Below are 16273 nucleotides of genomic sequence, written 5' to 3'. Positions count from 1 at the left end.
CTATGTAGGTTAGTTCCAGAAAGTCCTTCCAATCCGAGAGCCCATCCCAAAATATGTCTTACAGAATGTTTGTGGAAGTTACAATTCTTGAAATGATTTCCTTAAGCTAACAACTTACTCCTCCTCACAAATCTCTAATTTTTCATCAATAATCCAAGATGGCTCTACCATTTAGGCTACCTTTCCTCTTTGATAAGTGGCTCCCACCAATTGATATCCAAATACTTAAAATGGGGCTTCTTGTTGGTTTCTTTACCTAACCTCCACCAAGACACAAAGAATATTCCCATTGTCATGTCTGGACAAATGGTGAGAAAATCTATGTTTCTTCAATTCCCAAATGTTTAAATAGTCCAACGTATCTTAATTCTTTATGATACACAGCCTATGTACAATTATTCATTGCAGATTACAAGTACCAAATGGGGTCAAAATGGAAAATTCTGTGTTCCATGATTTAATGAGGTTTGAGGTATATTAGAAAAAACAAACCCATAAATAAGATAAATAAGTAATTATACTAATGTGTGGCAAACATCGCTATTATGGAAGAGTGTGCTATTGGAGCACAGTGGCAGCTTGCCTAATTCTTGAGGGGAGGTCAGACATGTTATTGGAAGAAATTATTGAAGATTGATTTTCAGGAATGCCAGTGATCCAGGAAAAAAATGAAGACACTGCACTGAGTTAATGCTGTGGTCATGGTTTTGGAGAAGAGGTGGCATACACAGATCTTGGTAGTAGTTAGGATCATGAAAAGTTTATAATGCCCCAGTTTTCTAGGACCAAAGATAAAGAACATGGGAAGATGTGATACTACCACATTAGTTTGTTACCTTGAGTGAGTCATCTACTTTGGTTTCCTGACTTGATAAATGATAGGGCCCAGCTTGGGTACAAAGGTCCTCAGGATGTTTAAACATAAATGAAACTGAGAAGCTATTTTCACTATCTTAAAAACTGATGATATTGTTTGAGCTAATGTTTTTCCTTTGGGTTGGAATTATAAAAACACTAAATGTAAATTTGATTAGTTCATTCTGATTCAAGTTCTGATGGTAAACAGGTAGGTTTATGATACATTAATAAGGAAAACAAATAATTAATGTATACAATACTTTTGTTAACTAACACTGTCCAAACATGGAATTCATGGGTAAGTTATAAAGAGAGAATACTTGGAGATGAGGACCACAATGAAGTCGACTCATAGTCCAGGTTTTACAAGCTTCTCTGAACTTCTTATAAAAACATACTCTTCTCCTGAAACATTTAATCTAGTTTTAATAGTGCAAAATATTTCAGAAGGGGTTTTCTGAGAATTTAATATTAAGGACTAACTGGATGGATGAGTGTTTGAGATCAAGGCATTATGCCACAACAAGAGGGAATCATGGTAGCATCCACTTAACATATTAGAAACTAGATTTAGAAAAAAAAAATGTTGTCTTCTAAAAAGGACAGGGGCAAAGTAAAGACATAGTTTCTCTTCTTGAATTATATCCTTTTAAAGCAGGAGTGACCTTAGCAATCCTCTAAAATAGCCTCCTCTAAATGTCCTCTCCTCGTAGACTGGGACAACCATAGAAGTTACATGGTTTGCCCTGTATTATACATTAGATGATGTGAAGGCAGAGTAGTAGAAGACTGGACACAGACATGTTCTATAAAACGTTCTCCGGGATCCCTGGGTGGCGCAGCGGTTTGGCGCCTGCCTTTGGCCCAGGGCGCGATCCTGGAGACCCGGGATCGAATCCCACGTCGGGCTCCCGGTGCATGGAGCCTGCTTCTCCCTCTGCCTGTGTCTCTGCCTCTCTCTCTCACTGTGTGCCTATCATAAATAAATAAAAATTTAAAAAAAAAAAAAAAAACAAACAAAAAAAAAAAACGTTCTCCTTCCTGCATCTACAAGATTAAGAAAAATATGCATGTAGGAAAAGCATAAGCAGGAAAACAGAGAAAAGCCTTCCTTACATCTAGTTATTTGGCCACACAGCTAAATGAGAGAATATATACCTGGAGGTAAACTTTACGACAAATGACTCTGACAGAGTGTAAAAATATTTTGGTTCCAAATAAAGTAACAGTGGCCTGGGGACCGGGAGTTGGGATTTTGAAATTAGATGAGGGAGCTGGAATTTTCTTTCTGAGAAATGAATAGTAGGAGTTGATAAAAGTATGTAATTATACACTTAGACGGACTCTTCCTTTAAATCACACTTTCAAAGAGCATATTTGAATATACTCTCCATTGGATGTTATTTATGCTAATCAGCTTTAATATATTCTTTAATAATAATGCCTAGATTAGAAGGTTTCTTATTGTAAGATATGGATCTTCAATGAATCGATTTGTGTGTGTATGACTGATGTAAGCTCTGCTACCTGGTGCCACTCATGAACTGTGAGCTTAACTTTTCATTTTGTTTTTTTTTTCTTAGTGGCTGAATTAACAGCTTTAGTAGATTGCAAATCTAAAATTAAAAATCAATGACAAACAAGAATTTTTAAATGGATAGACATTGGTTATTTAATTCATTTGTTCTCTGGTTTAGTCAGTTAAATTCTGCAGTTTACATTCTTTGAAATACTGAATCTTCTAGATATTGATTATTCACACTTTACCCCCTCATTAGCTTTTACCTGCGTAAGGGCTAAATATCCTCACAGTATTGGTAAAACTTTCTTCAAGAAATTTGGCCAGAATTTCTCTGTCTCCAAGGAGCCAGGAAATATAACATTTAATTAGCCTTTGTCTTTCAATAAGAATACGTACAGAGAACAGTAATACCATTTTCTTTAAAGAATTTTGAGACAATAGCTTGTGTCTTTCAAGCTGACAGTGTCACTCCTGCAGAATGAATTTCCATGGAAGATAAATGGAAAGTCACTCTCGTCATATCCTGGAAGTATTTGTTAAAGCAATAATGATCACAGTCTAAGCCATTGCCCCTGGGATTAATGAGAGTCCAGGAGGAGTTGATGGTCCAAGATGCAGAGAAAAGTCATTAAACTCCAAATAACTATTAAGTCCCCAGTAATTCACTGTGGCTAAAAAGGCAAGGCAGGCATATCATAGTGATGGGCCTGAGAGGGACAGCCAGAGATGGGTGGGTTTAGTGAAGATGTGAATTTCCCAGTGTCCATGAAAATGACTGCTTCTGTACAGTTAGCTATTTAAAGGCATAACTCACCTTCTTGACTCCACATCAACAGTATGAAGCCGAATGATTCTACCTTTGTAATAATATGCAGTGCCACCACTCCTACTTATATAGAATGATCACTAATTTTTCTTTATTTTTCTTCATTCTTTTCTTTGCCATTTATTCCGTTCTTTTTTCTTTTTTTTTAATAAATTAATTTTTATTGGTGTTCAATTTACCAACATACAGAAAAACACCCAGTGCTCATCCCATCAAGTGCCCCCCTCAGTGCCCGTCACCCATTCCCCCCAACCCCCCACCCTCCTCCCCTTCCACCACCCCTAGTTCGTTTCCCAGAGTTAGGAGTCTTTAGGTTCTGTCTCCCTTCCTGATATTTCCCACACATTTCTTCTCCCTTCCCTTATATTCCCTTTCACTATTATTTATATTCCCCAAATGAGTGAGAACATACACTGTTTGTCCTTCTCCGATTGACTTATTTCACTCAGCATAATACCCTCCAGTTCCATCCACGTCGAAGCAAATGGTGGGTATTTGTCGACTAATACCCACCATTTTCTTTTTTCTTTTTTTTTCATGAGAGACACACAGAAAGAGAGGGAGAGAGAGGCAGAGACACAGGCAGAGGGAGAAGCAGGCTCCCTGTGGGGAGCCTGACGTGGAACTCAATCCCAGGACTCCAGGACCATGCCCTGGGCTGAAGGCAGACGGTCAACTGCTGAGCCACCCAGGGACCCCTATTTCCGTTCTATAAATACCCATTAATATCTAATACTTGAATTCTTATACATTATGAGGATAAACCATGAGTAGCAGATAAACAGCAAAAATTTATTCTCTAGTGTCTGTGGCAAGGTCTTCCCCACTTTAGTTGAACTAGATATATGTAGAAATGTGTATTATACTCTGAAATTGGGGGAAAATATGAAGAACTCTATTCATCCCCCAAAAAACATTTTTAACAGGAGAGTTCTAATGATAAGAGTGAATAGCCACACCAACTCTGTTAAAACTGAGCTTACGGACCTCATCATACTTCTTTGTTTCTGATTCTGCACCAAATTCATTTAACATTATCTCAGGAGTTTATTATGTGTCCAGAAGGTACATCGGTGAATAAAACAGTATGGTTGTTGCTCTGCACCTCTTTTTTTTCTGACAAATGATAAGTTCTCAATAAATATTAACTGACAATTATTATTATTATTATTATTATTATTATTTATTATTTCCCAGATAAGAGGGATGAGACTTGTAATCCAACCATGCTCTTAGTGATGGGTACCACTCCTGGAAGTATTGAATACTTTGTTCCCACATCAAACATTCCTCATTGGGGTGGTTTAAAAATAATTATGGTAAATTCTAATTTTATTACCCCAGAAATATATTAAAAATGTAGATCTTTTATAATTCCTTCAATTAACAGTAGACACTTCTTGATTACTTTCTAATTAAATCATTTCACTCTAAGACTTGGTAATTACAACAAGAAGTTATTAAAATTAGAAAACATTTGCTAACTCAGTACTTTTGATTATTAAGCTTTTGTCATTTAATACTGCCAAACAGTCTATGAAGATATATGAGCAAAGAAACTGATTTTAATGTCTTAGCTGCAATAATTAACTACAGGTGTCCCAAACAATGCAATGTTTCTTTCTTATCACATATTTTCCCGAAAAATCTATTGTTCTTGTCACCAATTGGATTTTTTCCCTTTAGCCTATTAAACCATATTTTTCCCCCTATATTGCTGTTCTTCTTGTTGAAGAGAATAATATCCTCAAATCCCCTCTGCTTAGATATTTAATCTTTCTTTGGTGCCCTGATGAAAATATGTTCACAGCTTATTATAAGAATCAGAGTTACTCTTGCCTTTGATGGGTTTATCTGACTGATCACCACATTACACTCTATAGGACAATAAACTTCCCCAATGAGATACATTCCTAGAAAGAAAAACATCCATATTGCTGGGGCCTGGGAAATGCACTGGGTGATTTCATCTCAATATGTCAATAGGGTCAATTTGCTTTCATCAGATTTTGTAGGAGGTAGCATATCTTTTATCTTCAGTGACTGGTTCTTACTGGGGTGGCGAGAGGTGGGGAGAGAGATTGTTCTTTCCTTTAGACAAGTCACAAAGAAAATTAAAAGGTGTATTTCTGTCTTGCTCATTGCAAATCCGTGTAAGCGAGGGGTATCATCATCACTGATAGGAAATGGCTTTTGAAACATAAGATTGGATTCATAGAACCAAATGATCCCTGCAAGCTATGATCACTCAAAGTAAATTCCCCCAAATGTGATTCTGAAGCATAGGGTGAGGTGCTAATGGCTGTCTATTGGAATATTGGTTTGACAAAATGCACCTAGAAAAGATATTGACAAGCTCTTCAGTGTTCTAGCAGGAAAGAGATTCTTGAAATCAAGCCCATTGCTCCTCTGCCTGCCTTCTGCTAGGAAACCAAGGAAAGGATTGAACAAATTCATCACCCCTTAACAAAGCAATAAGTGAAAACTGATGAGTCCCTATGCTTGATGGAAACATGGTATCCTGTTTATAGTGAATAACAGCTCTTTACACTCCACACTGATCAGAGAACACCTAGGGAATAGTGTTCTATTTGGGGCACAATCTTTTCCAGAGGACAATGAGAAATACCCAAAGGAGGGGAAACATGGTGTGAAGAATGAAAGGGAGAATAGAATAGGAAAGCTGAGCCCAGTAATGGAAGACTGGAGGGTGGCATGACAGGAACACTGTGGTTGCCTTCAAATATATAAGGGGTGTCACGGTGTGGGTGGCACTACATAAAGGAGCAGAGGACAAACTAGGACACATGAGTGGGAGTCACAGGGAATCTAATTTAAGGTCCAAATCAGGAACAATATTCTTCTGGTGGAATTAGCTATTTCAGGCAGTGGTGGACTCTCTTTATTGGAAGTACTCAAGCAAACCCTGGGTAAGATGTTGAAAAAGCAATGAAAGTTGGATAAATGCCAGCTTGATAAGAGAGAAGAGATGTGTTATGAGAGAGATAGAACACAGACTGAGAACTAAGAGCCCCCTGCTCCAAATCCAACTCTGAAAGTATACAGTCAGGACAGAAATCTAGATTCAGCCCAGGTTTACTGTGCGACTATGGCTAAATTACAAACCAGAGAACATACTAGCTATAGCAGACTCCAAGAGGAATTAAGGAGAAGATTTGAAGTCTACCGATGACCTTTCATAATTCTGCCTTGTTTGTAAGAATGCATTTTTAACCCATAAGGGTATGCTATAGGTACACAAGTAACTAATGAAGATCTGTGCATATTGCCTTCATGATATAAATGCTTACATGGTTATGATGTGTACATTCTGTGTAATTGTGGAAGGAAACAAAGAAAAAAAGAATTAGACAAGTATCAGCTAAGCCATTCACATCTCAATTTTTAAACTGTAAATCAGGCCTACTTATTATAACAATTAATAACAGAATGAAAGAAAATATTTTCCTTTAAGGCATAATATACGTAAATTTATACAGGCATTGCCAATTGTTACGCTAAGGTAGGAACATACTTTTAAATTACTTAAGCGGCTTTAGTCCACTCCTCTTCTCTGAATCTTTAGTCTCATATGTGAAAGGAGGGACCACATGTTGTCATTTCTGAGGTTCTTTATTTTTTGGTTTTCAACAATAGAACCCATGATCATGAATATGTACACCCAGTATACATGTGTGTCAGTGCATCAGCTATTATATGAAATGCAATGCCATAGACCATTTCATTGTACTGGTTTTGTCAGTGTGCACCACTGTTTTTTCATCCCTGGGACCCTAGAAGATGAAAGCGTTGAAGAACCTTGGTAAATGCCTTGATCCACTAAGGAGATTCACAACTTAAGCTTGATATTTCTTGAGTTTTAACCATGCTGAGATAAGCTCAATATCTCTATTTCTGCATTACAGTTGTAAAGAAAACAATGTAAATCTTCCCAAATGGCTTATTTACATGCCTTTGAGATACAAAATCACAGAATATTAAAGTGGCAGGGGGGATTAGAGGCCACCTAATCCTAACCCACTCATTTGACAATGAGGACTGTTGAGATGCAAAAATATTAAATGACTTAACTAAGGACACAGTTACTTTGGGCCAAGGCTAAAGGTAGTTTTCAGGGCTTCTAATTCCTCATCAAATTATATTCTTTCATTTAAATATGTCACTTGCCCATTCATATTAATTGGTTTTATGGCTTTTACATTTCCATTAAAGTTGTTGACATTTAGTTATTGAATCACATGTTAAGTAGAAATAATTTCAGAAACTATCTTGCTTATTAGTTTTGCCCAACATATTTTCTGCTCATCTTCATATCAGTGGACAGGAAGAGCCCAGGACCTGAACTTTCTCTGCCTTCAAAGAAAACATCTCAAAGCTGAGGTATAGAAGTTGTAGGCCTATACTCAAGAGGCGTGCGCAAATCAGCCAGGACATTAATAATGTAATATGAACTGATGGCAGAGGCCACTCCAGGAGCAAACAGCAGTCTAGGTGGGAGAGTCTGTGGTCCATGATGGGAAGAAGGAGTAGGTTATTTTGGCTAGAAAATGAAACATATATACACAATTCCCAAACATCTGATTGTTGTGTGATAAGGACTTGTTTGTCCAGCACCCATCCAATCATTTGGAAAGTTATGCTAAAATCAGAATTGCTTCTCTGAGTAAGAGTCATATTCCACCCAAGTAAGAATTCTGACAGAGCACTGAGAGAAAATTTGGAGAAAATCCAGATGGTTCCCTTAGATTGCCAAAATCAAAGGATTTATAATTTGAAACGAATATCTCTTCAAAGCCTTGAATGATCCAAATTTGATTTCTGATATTGTTATTAATTTTCAAGAAGCTGGAAGTTTGGTTTTTCTGAGTGAAACTAGTCAAGTGTGATAATCAAAACAATTATTAATGTGTAGAAAAAAATTGAAATTGAGCAGATGGTTCGCCCACATGTAGGTACAGTGTTTGATGTACATCATTTCAAGGAGATGCTGTGCTCCTTGGCTGGAATTGACCTGGGGTGGTTGGGAAATAATGTGGGGCTTGGATCAATATAGACACAAATCAGTTCTTCAGAATTTCCAACAACTTGTGACCCTCCATCTGGGTTGGGAATATACAGAATGATTGTGGAAACAGAACAGTTCTCTATCTGGCCTGACCTGCTGACCTTCTAGAAGTTCTCCCATAACTAACTCTACTCTCACAGGTAAAGGAGAGGAAGGACAATAAATAAAACCATGTTTCTAAGTAGACCCCTGACTGATACGAACCCCTCCCCTGTGTGGCTAAAACTGTAATACTGCTAGAGTCGGAGAGAATCCCCTGAAATGAATTCTTGCAATTTATTGTATGTCTCCAGCTGAATCTCTCCAGATACGCCACTCCCCAGCTTGGGGAATGAAGCTTCCTTGTGGCCAGAGTATGGTACAGTTGCCTCTAGTCACTCATCAATCCAAATTATTTGATGTGGTTTTAATTAGCCCAAACAAGAGACTCAGTAGTTATTATAACTCAACTATAGAAAGAGGAAAAATCAACTCTTTGTTTACTTCTGGTGCCCTGGACACATGAAGACACACCAAAATAACTGCTATTTATTTTACAAGATGGAAAAAATATTGACTGCCCTCTGGTCATAGAAGGCATTTTCTTTTGGGATTACAAGTGCAGAGATGAATTAGGTACACTTAGGATCAATATCTGTTTCTCTTCTTGGCTCAAGATGGGATTTGTCAAAATTCGAGAGCAGCTTCTATTGAGTGTCAGCTACAAATCCTTCCACTACTGAGTCATACACCTATTCAGGTTGAAATATAAAAGGCAAAGGCCTTTTTTGGCTACAATATCTGGGGTCAGGATACTGAATCGCCTTTCTGCCTTTTCCTTTAATGAGCTTTAGTTTGATGAAGTGACCTAACCAGCACAGAAAGCAAGGGAGTAAAGGGTTTGCTAGCAAAGGACAGTGACTCCTGGGGATGGAGGGAGATGCAGGCAGGAGCACTCACTATGACCTAACAGGGAGCGAAGGAGGGAAGCAAGTGGGCAGAAGAAACTGTGGAGAAATTACTCTGGCCAAAGATGTGGTAGGATAGATGAAGAACAGTGGAAAGCAGAATACAGGAGAGAAATTTGCATTAGTGCTGTCTAATTTTTAGGACTGAAACAATTCATCAATGCAATGCTCAACATATTTACTGTCCATAGGGACTTCAAGCCTTGGAAGATGTCTCTGTGCTTGGGGATAGTTTAGGCAATAAGGTCACTTGGCATACCATGGGCTTAGACAGTGAGAAGCGAGAAAGAATTCTTAAAAGTATCTCAGGCACTGGATGGAAAAAAATCAGAGAGGGAAACAAACCATGAGACACTCTTAACTCTGAGAAACAAACTAAGGGTTGCTGAAGGGGATATGGGTGGTCAGATGGGGTAACTGGGTGATGGGCATTAAAGAGGGCACGTGATGGCATGAGCACTGGGTGTTAAATGCAATTGATGAGTTATTGAAAACTACATCTGAAACTAATGACATCGTATATGCTGGCTAATTGAATTTAAGTTTTAAAAAAGTATCTGATACATTCCTATAGCAGGCTTTTGGAGATTTTTATTTCAGAGACTAGAAGATAGATGGACATCAGCTAATCAAAAAAGCATAGGTACAGAAGAGACAGCTTAGATTCACTGTGTAGAATCACATTCTGCACATCAAGAATGTACCAGAAGTAAATAAGTGTTTCATGTGGAATGAGGAAACAGAAAGAAGAAAGAAAAGATGAGGTCTCTGACGTAAAGAAGCAAGTCTTTGATTGGGGAGGCAAAGCCTGTCACAAGGCTGTACAGAATAAGGCATAACAAAAGCCATGGATTGATAGGCAATAATCACTGATCACTAAGCAGAGTTGCCACAAGTGCTGAGAAAATCAGACAAAGAAGACAGCTATGTAATGTGCGGTAAGAAGACCTCTTTGAAGAGATGAATTGTAAGCTAGACCTTGGATAGAAACTGAATCTAATTCCAGTGTTTTCTTATGTTGTGTGGCCACCCCTAGTGAAAATCAGTGGTTGTTGCAATGGTGCAAAGTGATATCTGAGGAGGTCTTGACATATAAAGTATTGTTAGCTCCTATGGCAGTTGATCTCAGACTGCTGTGCCTTTTGAAAATCTTATGATGATTTTTTTTATTTTTTTTTCTCAGACTGTTGCCTGCCATTTTCAGATTCTGTCATTTTTTGCCTGTGTTCTTCTAATTTGCTCTGGACTAGGAAAGTGTTGTGAGACTCTGCTAAATTCATTCATTCAACCCTGAATTTAGGGATTAAAGATGAAAAAATCCATCAGAAATCCAGAAGTCCCCATAAAACCAGACATCTGTTTCATTTAAGTCTTGATGTGTGGCTAGTTTTTAAAATATTTTCTCTTGCATAACACCAAAAGCTTTAGATCCATTGTTGCCCTATCTTTTAAAATAATAAAATTGCTCATAATAAAAATCAAAGCTAAGCTTCCACAGAAATGTGAGGGTGAAATATTGGGGATCTATTCCTCTATTGCATCAATTACCCACTAATTTAATAATCTAGCCTTTCTTCAAAAACAGTTCTCAGACCTCAAATCCTTACTTAAGGGTAGATGAATGGCATCAATTAAATATGTTGTTACTCAGATAGTCTGCATGTTAACAGAGATGTCTGAAGTTATCAAACAGAAGTTCTAATGGGGAGTCTAAGGTTTTTGAAATTGGTGAGTTTTGAGAGTGAAGAACTAGAGAGTTCCTGTTACACTTCATCAGGTATGTGGCCTCCCACCTTCTTTCTGCCACACTAACAACCAAGCAAAGGGACTAAATCATTGTCATGCATGTCACAATGGGGCTGCTTAGAGATACACATGACTGTTGGGTGCCCGAGGAGGATCTGCTCTTTTACTTCTCCTGGACTCAGCTTCCCCAGATGCACGTCATGATAATACCCCCTCTTGTGTCAAGAGTGTGACCTAGAAATAATTCATTTATTTTCAGAACAGGATTTAAGATCCTTCAGAGAAGAATACTGAATTTAACGTAGCTGCTTGGCCTTCCGGCTGCCTCTTCTTGCTATTACACAGTGAAATTGACTAGGACATTTCCAACTGAGAAAGACGTGTCTTTGGGTTAGATTTAACCATACAGGAGAATTAATATAAAGCGGTAATGGTTCACAGGCCAGCTCACTCCTCCTTGAAATTTCAGCAACTGGAAAAATTAGTCTCCTGTTTCCTTTCTGTTCCCTTTTTTTAATTATAACTTGCTGAGGCACTTGCTAATACCCTTTAATCTCTTTTAATAACTACCGTATCCTCGGTTTCTCTAAGCATCCTTCTCAAGGCATCCACAAATCCAAGAATGCTCTTAAGATTGACTGACTGACTGATCTCTCAGCTCTGTTGATTTACTGACTCGAGGTTTATTCCTTCAGCCTTGGCTATACAGGGATAAAAGGAAGAATGAGGATATGAACTCTTTCTAGAACCAGGAAAGGGCTTGCCCTGAGGAATTTTGGGAAGAAGACCCCCTTCCCACACTTCCTTAATGTTTTTTTCTCTCTCAGAGCTCTCATAAACACCCCACTTAGCATCTCCCCTGAGCCTCACTCTTTTCTTGGGTGAGGGGATTAATAAATTCTCTTTCTCCTAAGGCTTGTACATATTCAAAGAAGACCAAGTTATAAAGGAAAACACATCTCTGCTGGAGGAAACATAGGCACCATGTCAGGCCCACAGAGGATAGATTTATGGTAACTAGCTCAGCTGTGTGCTCACAAGTCATGGTAAGTCAAAAACCACCAAGTCCTTCTTCTTGTAACAAATGGACACATTTTGAGTAAATAATGTTGAGCTTAAAAATGAGCCCTTAAATGCAGAAATCATGGAACCTGGCATCAAGCTGCCATCACCACCCTTCTCTACAAAGGGAACAAATGTAATGGGAGGGCATAACAAGGCAGAGCAAAGCAATGATGCCAGCAATCAAGTATTTATTGACACATCTACTCTGGTTGGTCCAGTAGGGGATAAAATATGACCCACAAGACAGGACTTCCATGTATGACATAAGAGGAGAATGACAGGCAGTGTGTAATCAAAGCTATAGTTTAGGAACTAAGTACTCAAGAAGGTCAATGAAGGAAGATTAACAAGGATCCATGCATTCAAGGAATGTTTCACGAGACTTGAAGGGTGTTTAATGTTCTTGATGTTTAGAAACAAGTGAGAAAATGAGCTTTAAAAAAAAAAAAGATATCTGTGTAAATATGGAATGGGTACATAGGAGGAGGACACCAGCCTATTAAAGCAGATTGGGTTAGAGACACTTGAAAGGTACAGAATATGGATCCTCTAGAAAGAAATTTTTAGATGTAAAAGCCAAATGGCTGATTTGATTATTAGGAGAAGAAAGTGTGAAGTCATGCACATGTATGACACATATTTGCTTCACCAAAAGAGACTTATTTTTCATAAGCTAACGCAGTCAAGTTCTGCCCAAGAGAGCCTGGAATGTACGTAGGGTATACTTTTCGTACCCACTATCAATGCTACACACAGAAATCTCACATTTCCCAAGCCTCCCTCCCTAGCAGTTCAAGGACCCTCAGTGGACTATACTTCTAGAGCAGCATTATCCAATGGAAATACAAAGAAGCTACAAATGCAAACCACATATGTGATTTTAAATTCTAGTAGTCACATTTTGATTTTTTAAAAAGATTTTATTTATTTATTTGAGAGAGAGAGAGAGAGAATGCACACATGACGGGGGGATAGGAAAAGGGGAGGGCTGGATAAAGGGAGAGGGGAGAGCATACTGCCCCCTGAGGAGTGAGTTGGATGAGGGGCTTGATCCCAGGACCCCGGATCATGACCTGAGCCAATGGGAGACGCTTAACTGAGTGAGCCACCTGGTGCCCCTGTTAGTCGCACTTTAAAAAGTAATAAGAAACAGGTTAAGTTAATTTTAATATGTTGTATTTAGCCCAATGTATCCAAAAAAAATTTCAACATGCACTCAATGTAAAGCAGTTATTAATGAAAAAAGCAGTTATTAATGAGATATTCTGCATTCATTTTTTCATAATACATTTTCAAAATTCAGTTCAGTCTAGTTATATTTTAAGTGCTCAACAGCCACACATGGCTAACAGCTACCATATTGGAAGCTCAGCCATAGACCTGGCTATTTCAGCTTCTCAGGTCACAGATCCCTTCAAAGGCTAGTTCAAAAAAAGAATTCATCCTGAGACACTGCTAAATATAGCCATTATTTGCTTGATCAGCCCTCCTAGATAATATTTTCTTAGAGTGGGAATTTTCACATTCCAGGGCAGCTTATTGAAACAGACCATGTGGGCAGGGAAAATATGTTTGGCATTCAAACCAGACTGAGTAGACGGAGGCCTGCATATGAAATTCCCATTAAATTCTGGAAGCCTCCCACTCCCTCCAGTACTTGCAACAGGTTCCTTCCCATGTGTGGTTTTGCAGAGGTTGGTGGGAAGTTGGTCTGGGTGGCTCTCTACTCAAAGGATTCTCCTAGAACTGCTGGGTCTGCTACTAGCTCCAAAATGACCCTAAAGCACTCAGGAGGCCTAGTGTCACATAAACCTGTTCACTTCTTCCCTTTCTCTGAACAGCTGGTTAGTGCTACCCTCTGGCCACCTTACTTGACCTGTGACTGATCTTTATACTTTGTAAACTAGTCATGGAAATCTCCATGGGCTCTAGAGCCCAAGTCTGAAAAGCAATAATCTTTGTATAAGGTCAGGGAAAGAGAATTCCACTGCTCTAAAGCAGGTGCTAATAATGTTACCTTGGACTACATTAGAGAAAGAAAGATCTCTTGACTATAGGAATGGACACTAACTGGACAGACAACTCCAGGAGGATCATGGCTGAGGTTCTGGATATAATGCTTTAAAAGGAATTTGAAAAACATGAGAGTGTTGCAGAGAAGACACGTTGGCCAGAAGGCAGAAATCTTTAAAGTAGACTTTATAAATATAACTGTGCTGGCTTGAATTTCAGCTCCTGCTGAGCCACTCACAAGGTGGCTGACCTTGGGCAAATTGCTTGACTTTCCAAGTCTTGGTTCCTCAAGGTAACCAGGGTTATAAAAGCAAGCTCAGAGGATTGTTATGCAGATACACTTCACTGGGTGCCTGCCACAGAGTGTTTTCAATAAAACATGGCTATTCAATAAAAATATATAGATGATTGATATATTGTTAGCTAGCTAGTTTAGATAGATAGATAGAAACAGAGAGAGAGAGAGAGAGAGAGAGAGAGAAAGAGAGAGAGAGATAAACCCAGCAGAAAAGAAAGGCGCAGAGGACCAGGGACACAGAATCAGGACACAGATACACAGGGCACTCACTTGCACACATAGACACGCATGCTTATATATGCGTACACATGTACATATAAGCCTTGTGTATGCACTACACCCCCGTCACAAGTATGCCCACCTATACACATACACACATGTATGTACAACCTTTCTTTGACACACTGAATCTCAGAAAGTTATCCTCAATCTCCAGGCCCTGCACATAGTTTTCTGCTCCAAAACATCTTCTTGCCTTATGACTTCATAGAGTACTGTGGCCTCCTATATGCCCTAACTTATAGCTCTGAAAGAGGAAAAATAAAACTGTGGACTTTTTGGGAAAGGAAGCCTTTGCCATCTCTCTACTCAATGTGGCCGTCATTTGACTCTCTGACCACCTGATCTCATAGGAATGGATTATGCCCTTGGTTATAAAACAGCATGTCCCCTCTCCAGAGAGCATCCAGAAGTACTTAGTAGAGACAGCAAATTATTGGTTGTGAGGCCCCGATGCCTTGGAGTAACCAAATTCTCCTTCTTCATTCACTCACTTCAGATACTACATGAACCATGTGTAATTAATGCCACGACTACATTCATTGCCATATTTTTATTACCACAAAACATAGAGAGGATGAAGGCGCTGTATTGGAATAGCATAGCCAGAGGCAAGGCAATTCGGTAGAATGTGTAAGAAGAACCAAAAGAGGCAATCTAACAAGAAATTACTTGACCTCATGCGTGTTGGTTGCTATGAAGTCCACAAGAGAAAGGCATGGCCCTGACCTCTACATGGTGAGGTGTCCAATTCATGCAAGTGGAAAAGCACTGGGAATAGCACAGTGCTGCTCCTAGAAAGCCAAACTGATCCATGCTAAGTGCTTACAAAGTATCTGGCTGTATGGTGAGTATTTTGACACATTACCAAAATGAATCCTCACAACAAGATCAGTTAAATATTATTCCTCATTTATGGATGAAAAAACTGAGAATTAGAGGATTAACTCACTTGCTCCAGGTCACATAAATCTATTGAAAGATACCAATACGAGGGGAGGGGCAAGAAGGCGGAGGAGTAGGGTCCCCAAGTCACCTGTCCCCACCAAATTACCTAGATAACCTTCAAATTATCCTGAAAATCTATGAATTCGGCCTGAGATTTAAAGAGTGAACAGCTGAAACGCTACAGTGAGAAGAGTTCGCGCTTCTATCAAGGTATGAAGACGGGGAGAAAGAAATAAAGAAACAAAAGGCCTCCAAGGGGGAGGGGCCCCGAGAGGAGCCGGGCTGAGGCCGGGGCGAGTGTCCCCAGGACAGGAGAGCCCCGTCCCGGAGGCAGCAGGAGCTGCACCAACCTTCCCGGGCGGAAAGGGGCTCGCAGGGAGTTAGAGCAGGACCCAGGAAGGCGGGGATGCCCTCGGGCTCCCGGGGACACTAACAGGCACCTGCGCCCCGGGGAGAGTGCGCCGAGCTCCCTAAGGGCTGCAGCGCTCGGCGGGACCCGGAGCAACTCGGAGGGGCTCGGGCGGCGGCTCCGCGGAGGGGGCTGCGGGGCGGGAGCGAATCCAACAGCGCAGGCCCCGGAGCACAGGGCGCCGGGACACAGCCCAGGATCCGGCCTCCCCCCAAGCCCCGGGACAGGCAGAGGCCGGGAAGGCCCAGGACAGCAAGGACGCTCCTGCCCCGAGCT

The 16273-nt window shown here is 39.8% G+C and overlaps 1 long non-coding RNA gene across 3 annotated transcripts in view; it reads right to left on the bottom strand.

Annotated features, from left to right (window-relative positions):
- Positions 1–16273, bottom strand: part of LOC140594952 (uncharacterized) — a 434463-nt gene that overhangs the window by 115899 nt on the left and 302291 nt on the right. The gene's annotated exons all lie outside the window — the stretch shown is intronic.

Source organism: Vulpes vulpes, chromosome 13, assembly GCF_048418805.1.
Source record: "Vulpes vulpes isolate BD-2025 chromosome 13, VulVul3, whole genome shotgun sequence".
NCBI lineage: Eukaryota > Metazoa > Chordata > Mammalia > Carnivora > Canidae > Vulpes > Vulpes vulpes.
Note: the sequence above shows the minus strand (reverse complement) of the source record. Positions and strands in the feature narration are given on the sequence as shown.